The 8,380-nt window shown below is 51.4% G+C and overlaps 1 protein-coding gene across 1 annotated transcript in view; it reads right to left on the bottom strand.

Moving 5' to 3' along the window:
- Nucleotides 1–8,380, bottom strand: part of Jade1 (jade family PHD finger 1) — a 52,731-nt gene that overhangs the window by 39,194 nt on the left and 5,157 nt on the right. The window lies entirely within an intron of this gene.

Genomic DNA, 8,380 nt, shown 5'->3' with positions numbered 1-8,380 from the left:
CCTCTCACAGTCAGACACCCTCTCACAGTCAGACACCCTCTCACAGTCAGACACCCTCTCACAGTCAGACCACCCTCTCACAGTCAGACCACCCTCTCACAGTCAGACACCCTCTCACAGTCAGACACCCTCTCACAGTCAGACACCCTCTCACAGTCAGACACCCTCTCACAGTCAGACATCCTCTCAGTCAGACATCCTCTCACAGTCAGATACCCTCTCACAGTCAGACACTCTCTCACAGTCAGACACCCTCTCACAGACACCCTCTCACCGTCAGACACCCTCTCACCGTCAGACACCCTCTCACCGTCAGACACCCTCTCACCGTCAGACACCCTCTCACCGTCAGACACCCTCTCACCGTCAGACATCCTCTCACAGTCAGACATCCTCTCACCGTCAGACACCCTCTCACAGTCAGACATCCTCTCACAGTCAGACATCCTCTCACAGTCAGACATCCTCTCACAGCCAAGTCCCCTCAGACTCCCGAATGTCAGCCAGACCCGAATGTCCTGTGTGTGCTGGGGAGGGGCAGGGCTTGTGCCAGACACTGCCTGACACCAGGGAGTTGGGTCATGGAAATGACCCCCTCTGCTGGCCCTCAGTGTCTGCACAGGAAGGAACCCTGAACCAGACCCATCTCTTATTCTAGGAGTGAGGGCCAACCGGTTAGTCAGCAATTCTCCAAGGTCTCAGTGTATGCTAAGAAGTTCTACTTCCATGCCCAATGCCCCCACTCATCTCAGGACAGGGACAACTGACCATACAGAAAGCCAGTCTTACAAGAGCTGGGCCTTGACCCCTCTGCACAAAGGAAGTGGCAGCTGGGGTGGGCAGACTAGAGGGGCTTGAGTCGTACCAGTCCTGGGTGTTTTCTGCAGGGTCTGCACCTCAATGCCAGATCAATACACCCCAAAGGAACGAGTACTGTCCTGTCTAAAAGGTACAAAGCCCCTCACCCACCCACCCACCAAAAGTCCTCGCAGGGAATTGCACCACGTAATGTGGGCACCTCCGGTGAGGGGCTCATGTGTAGATGCTTCCAGTGAAGGTCACACCATGTGACGCAGACGCCGCCAGTGGGGGTCACAACATATATGACGCAGACGTTTCTGGTAAGGGTCACAACACATGGTGCAGGTGCTTCTGGTCGAGGTCAGAACATGTGTGCAAGTGCTTCTGATGAGGAGCCGAGAACCACTGTGCTAGCACAAGACCCAGAGTTGAGCAGGGATGTGCCCATGAAGCCGGTGGCCCTGGGTTAGATCACAGAACTGAAAAACCATACCCAGGGGCTCTAGGCCTCCCAGGCTCACCTGCCTTTGTAGAGAAGATGTCACCATCTGTAACTGAACTTCATCTCATCCACAGGTATCCTGTCCAGTCACCTTTCCAGAGTCAGTCTCTAGATAACAAACCCCCTTCTGTACACAATAGTACACAAGCTTCCCAGCCCACGGCCTTTCAGAATTTCCACTTCCCAGTCCACGGCCTTTCAGAATTTCCACTTCCCAGCCCACGGCCTTTCAGAATTTCCACTTCCCAGTCCACGGCCTTTCAGAATTTCCACTTCCCAGTGCACAGTCTTTTAGAATTTCCACTTCCCAGTGCACAGTCTTTCAGGATTTCCACTTCCCAGTCCACAGTCTTCAGGATTTCCACTTCCCAGTCCACAGTCTTTCAGGATTTCCACTTCTCAGTCCACAGTCTTCAGGATTCCCACTTCTCAGTCCACAGCCTTTCAGGATTTCCACTTCTCAGTCCACAGTCTTCAGGATTCCCACTTCTCAGTCCACAGTCTTCAGGATTTCCACTTCTCAGTCCACAGTCTTTTAGAATTTCCACTTCCCAGTGCACAGTCTTTCAGAATTTCCACTTCCCAGTGCACAGTCTTTTAGAATTTCCACTTCCCAGTGCACAGTCTTTCAGGATTTCCACTTTTCAGTCCACGGTCTTCAGGATTTCCACTTCTCAGTCCACAGCCTTTCAGGATTCCCACTTCTCAGTCCACAGTCTTCAGGATTTCCACTTTTCAGTCCACAGTCTTCAGGATTTCCATTTCCCAGTCCACAGCCTTTCAGGATTTCCATTTCTCAGTCCACAGTCTTCAGGATTTCTACTTCCCCAGTCCACAGTCTTCAGGATTTCCACTTCGGTCCATAGTCTTTCAGGATTTCCATTCTCTAGACCACAGCCTTTCAGCATTTCTACTTCATTCATGTGTCTGTGCACACCCGTCACCAGTACTACCAAAGAAGCTCTGCTTCTGCAAGGCCTCTGGAAATTTTCCAGAAGCACAGTAAACAATGTCTAAATGCTAATCCTCCCAAATACTTAGGCCAAGGATCCACATGTGCACCATTTTATATGTTCTTTTGAGAAACTCAACAATAAAAATGTTGGTAAGGTTTTAGAAGGATTTACCAAGAGGTAAGTGAACCTTCACAGAGGTCCTTCCCCTGCTCCTCAAGCATGAGCAGGACGCAACGCCACAACCCACCACCCCAACATCAACCACCTGACCCTTCCTACCTGGAAGCCCCGCCCCCACTTGAAGCAAACGCCTTCCCCATCCTGAGTGTGCCTAGATCACCAACCCCTATGCCTCCTCCAGCTCAGAAGTCACCCCAGCTCCCTAGTTGCTAAGAGGAACACCACACAGTGCACAAGGGCCCGGCACCCCAATACTACTTGTATAAAAGCTCTAAACAAGCAGAAAATACTACCTAGAGAGGAATTCCTCAAAAGTAAGTATGCCCCAGCAGAGCAAAATCCAGCCAAGCTTACCACCTCACAAGCAGTGTGACAGCCACGTGAGAGCCACACTCATTTCACAAGCAGTGACAGCCACGTGAGAGCCACACTCACCTCACAAGCAGTGACAGCCACGTAAGAGCCACACTCATTTCACAAGCAGTGACAGCCACGTGAGAGCCACACTCACCTCACAAGCAGTGTGACAGCCACGTGAGAGCCACACTCACCTCACAAGCAGCTGTGACAGCCACGTGAGAGCCACACTCACCTCACAAGCAGCTGTGACAGCCATGTGAGAACCACACTCACCTCACAAGCAGTGACAGCCACGTGAGAACCACACTCACCTCACAAGCAGTGTGACAGCCACGTGAGAGCCACGCTCACCTCACAAGCAGGTGACAGCCACGTGAGAGCCACACTCACCTCACAAGCAGGTGACAGCCACGTGAGAACCACACTCACCTCACAAGCAGGTGCGACAGCCACATGAGAGCCACACTCACCTCACAAGCAGCTGTGACAGCCACGTGAGAGCCACACTCACCACCTCACAAGCAGGTGTGAGAACCACACTCACCTCACAAGCAGGTGCGACAGCCACATGAGAGCCACGCTCACCTCACAAGCAGGTGTGACAGCCATGTGAGCCACACTCACCTCACAAGCAGGTGTGACAGCCACATGAGAACCACACTCACCTCACAAGCAGTGTGACAGCCACATGAGAGCCACACTCACCTCACAAGCAGGTGACAGCCACGTGAGAACCACACTCACCTCACAAGCAGGTGCGACAGCCACATGAGAGCCACGCTCACCTCACAAGCAGGTGACAGCCACGTGAGAGCCACGCTCACCTCACAAGCAGTGTGACAGCCACGTGAGAACCACACTCACCTCACAAGCAGGTGTGACAGCCACGTGAGAGCCACACTCACCTCACAAGCAGTGTGACAGCCACGTGAGAGCCACGCTCACCTCACAAGCAGCTGTGACAGCCACGTGAGAGCCACACTCACCTCACAAGCAGTGTGACAGCCACGTGAGAGCCACGTGAGGGCCCAGCTCACTGCTCCTGAGCAGCTGTAACAGGCAGGTGAGTAACAGGACACTGAACAGCCAGGCTCACCACTGTGCGAGCAGGTGAGAGCCCCATGACAGCCAGGGGACACTGTCAACCGATGCCCGTACCACCGCTGCCTCCAGCCAGAGCCCGAGCCCGTGGTGTGCCCTCTAACTACTCTCCCTCCCAAACTCCTTCATGCTAATCTTCTCTTCCTAACCACTTCACTGAAACTGTTAAGTTGGTGCTCCATTCTGCTCTGGAGTCTCTGAACTAGGTTTTATCTTACACATTGCCTGTGACATCACAGGCACATGCTTGAGGACGCACACGCATGCACACGTGTGCATGCATGGACACACAAACACATAAGCATGCATACACACAAACGCAACCTTCAGGTCAAACCAGGAACATTTGAGAGAGAGCTAGACAGACCATGGGAAAAGGAAGGTGGGGAAATATGCTAACCTACTGTGTCATCTAAGCCAATCCAAGCATCTGCAGGGTAATTTTCAGATTTTTAAATGTTAAACCAGATGTTTTTAGACAGGACATACAAGGTTTCTGTAGACATCAGACTCAAAACAGTGAATGACATGTGCTGATCAAAATGCACCTGATCTGAATAACTCTGTTCCTTGATTACAGCCGGTTATCAGAAACTATCAGTTACTACTGACAATGCCAAGTCATCAGAAATTTATAAAGTTACTGCCTCAGAAAGAGCCAAACGTCCAACATTGTCTACTAAAAGACCTAGCTAGCACATTTACCAAAAACTGCAACCACGCTCACCTGAGTTACCAATGAAAACAAGCATTCCATCACAATCAAACAAGTCATTGTTATCATGGTCTGAAAACTACTAGCAAGGCCTGGAAAGTACTTGCTGTGGCTAATGCTGAAAGGCATCAGACCACAGGACTGTGTCCACAGGACTCTCCCCAAAGAAACATGTAATACCCTACTTGAAGAACTAGAGATTTCAGAGATCAAGCACAACACACTTCCTGATTTCAAAGACAAGCACACTCAATTCTGCACAGGGTCAGCAATCTGGAGGAAATGGGCAAAATGAACAGCAAAACCCAAGACCAGCTGACAGCTTCCAGAACTAACCATCGAGGGTTGTCTAGAGGGCAGGCCACGGTGCCCTTCCAGTGGGCACTGAAGAGCATCCATGGAGCCGGCCGGGCCTGGCAAGCAGGAGTGAGGACGGTGAGCCCAGCAGAGCTGGCGGTGGCCTCCAGTCTTCCACAGCAGCTCCACCTTTGTTAGCAAGCACCAGCCCGCCACTCACCTCCCCCAGGGGGCCGTCAGTCCTCAAGGGCACACCCGTCCACAGACAGGGCCCAGGCAGACACTGCACAAGTGCAGCCAAGAACTACGACCCTGAGAACACAGCCTACCTCTCGCAATGACGCACGCGTCACCTGCCCAATTCTACAACAACTAGGACTAAAAAAAATCTCAAACTAGCCAACTACCAACATATTTACCAAACTTCTACCTTCAAGGTGTTTCTTCAGGTCCCTGCAAGCCACCAACAGAAAACATGCAGGTGACCGGGTGTTTCATCATAAATCAGGGTCAAAAGCTTGGTTTGGAACAGCCCTTAGTAAAGAATGGTTTTTCACATATCTTCAAAAATCAGGAGAGAATAGACTGTCCATGACGTGCAAAAAGCACATCAAGCTCACATTTCATGACACACAAAAAGCACACAAACATTCACATTTCAGTGTTCATGAAGTTTCACTGACCCACTGGCCCATTAATTATCTTTTCTCATGAACACAACTGTCTCACCTGCAGAGTGTGCTGTGATAAAACTAAGTCTTCTCAGGAAAAGCCTTCCAGCCTCCTGTGCCTCAGCAGATGACAGTGCTGTCTGTGAACCCTAAGGAATACCTACAGCACACACTCACACAGAGAGTTAGGGAAACCCCATCTCAACAAGAGAAACCCACAAAGAAAGGCTGCGTAGGGCAGACTGTCACCCAACCACAGGGGAGACATAGGTGGGAAGATCACTGTCCAAGCCCAGGTCTAGGCAAAGGATGCAGACCTTCTCTGAAAAATAACCAAAGCAAAATAGGTTGAGATCATAGCTCAAGTGGTAGTGTACCTTCCCAGCAAGACCAAGGTCCTGAGTTCAAACCTCACCAGAAAAAGTCTGTGGAGAATAATTATTGTCCAATCTTAGTGCTTTCAACAGAGCAACCTACTTTTAATTGCTTCAACAATAAGCTGGCGAGAACCTGACATTTTAATAAACTTGTAGGGCTGGTGACCGTGCTCAGTGCAGTGTGCAGGCTTTGCTCCACCTTCTCTCCCGGCACCAAATTGTCCTCAGTCATCTCACGCCCAACTCTGGTTCTGACTTAACAAGTCAAAAGTTTGCTCTGAGCTGGGCCAAGTGGCCTAAACCTGTAATCCTAGAACTCAGGAAGCTGAGAGCTGAGGATCATGGTTCAAAGCCAGCCTGGGCAGGAAAGTCCATAAGACTCATCTCCAATAAACCGGCAAACAACTAGAAGCAGAGCTGTGGACTCAAGTGGTACAGCACCAGCCTTGATGAAACTCAGGGACAGAGCCTGGGCCCTGAGCTAAGCCCCAGGACAAGCATGCACACATGGGTGGGCGGGCGCCCCCCCCCCTCCAGCATGCCAGACTGGTCTCCATCCACGGCACTGCTAAGAACCCACCTTCGGACATTTGTTGTGTATCAGACACCATGTATCTGGTCTCGAGTAAGGACCTGTGCTTTGAGGTAGGCCACCCAAGCCAGGGCTGGAGAAGACCGCCCACATGTCCAGGCCAGCACAAGGAGCTCTTCCCCCTCAACATCATGAGCACCACTGCGCTCACCAAGACAGACCAACTGCTAAAAAATACATTAAAAACCAGAAACCACAACACACAGCCTCTTGATGCACGAAGTGTTTGTGTGAAAAGTATACCAGAGAAATGACAAAAGACTTGCAATGAAATCTCAACACAGATATATTCTAAGGATAAAAATACCCCATTACCCAAACTTACACTTCTTTTTACTGGTTATCAAACTCGGGGCCTTCCAATGATAAATAACACACTACACAATAACACACAACCAGCCCTAAATTTTACATACAGGATCAGAGTGGGTAAAAAGGGAACACTGAACCTTTAAAGAAAATCTACTTTCTTAGGAACTAAAACATTTTCAAGGTTGCCACCAGACTCCTAGTGCCTTTTAAGAAAAAGTAATTCTAAGCAAACTCATTCTTTATGTTAAAATGTAAAAAAAAAAGGTGTGAGGAGTCTGCCTATCCACTCATGGGGCAGTGCCAGTTTTCTGAGGTAGTTAGTGAGAGGGGAAAGCAATGAAAAACGGAGACAGCTCTCCCTGGCTTACCAAGCCCAACCCGCACCGCCAGCTCAAATAAAAGGCAAGACGTGTTTCCTAAAGTCCACCTTCCTCAAGAAGACACTCGTATAACCTCCTGGAAAACTGGGCTTACTTGGCATGCAGACCACAGAGCACCAACCGTAATGGGAAGGAGAGGAGGGGGAAAGGGGGAGAGAAAAGAGGGGAAGGGAGAGGGGAGGGGAGAGGGCAAGCAGCACTTGGACCCCAGACTGGACCCCGGCAGGCAACCCACCTCGGAGGGAGGCAGGCAGGAGGCAAAAAACCCTCTCAGGTGTTTTCCAAAGGGAAAGCACAACCAATGTCCCGGTTTTTTAATCATGTCAGCACTGTTGGGGTTCTGAGGGTCTTCAGCACTGTTGGGGTCCGTCAGCACTGTTGGGGTTCTGAGGGTCTGGCCATCAGCACTGTTGGGGTTCTGAGGGTCTGAAGGGTCTGCAGCCCCATGACTGTGTGTTGAAGATGCCCCGGGGGCCTGGACTCTCAAGGGCTTCTGCGGGGTGAACCAGCAGTTCACTCACACCTGTTCACACATGGGGCCATGTGCCACTGCCACCACACTATCACTTCTTAATCCGGGGCTCCTGAGTCCCCACCATCATGCCCTGAGTCTGCAGGGTTGGGCTGGGCGACAGTGGCCTTGGCTCCCCAGAATTCACTTCACAGGGCCCTCACAGCCGGGCCAGGGTGTGCACATGTGTGTGTGTCCATGCGCACATACACCTGCCTGTGTGAAGGTGTCTATGTGCACATGCGTGTGTGTCCACGCGCACACACAGCTGCCTGTGTGAAGGTGTCTATGTGCACATGTGTGTCCACGCGCACATACACCTGCATGCGTGAAGGTGTCTATGTGCACATGTGTATCCATGCGCACATACAGCTGCATGCGTGAAGGTGTCTATGTGCACATGTGTGTGTGTCCATGCGCACATACAGCTGCATGCGTGAAGGTGTGCAGGTACACTCACACACATGTTTAGAGGCACACACGCACACACACGCGCACACACACCCCTGTCCACAGGGCTAAAGCCAACCCCCCCCCCAGGACGCCGCCCCTTCGGCCAAGGTCACTTTCAGGAGGCGCCAGGCGCCCCAGGGCTGCGCTGGGCCGGGAAGGGGGGCCGGAGGGG

This window comes from Dipodomys ordii, unplaced genomic scaffold, assembly GCF_000151885.1.
Source record: "Dipodomys ordii isolate 6190 unplaced genomic scaffold, Dord_2.0 Scaffold198, whole genome shotgun sequence".
NCBI lineage: Eukaryota > Metazoa > Chordata > Mammalia > Rodentia > Heteromyidae > Dipodomys > Dipodomys ordii.
The sequence above is the reverse complement of the archived record's forward strand: the minus strand, read 5'-3'. Positions and strand labels throughout refer to the sequence as shown.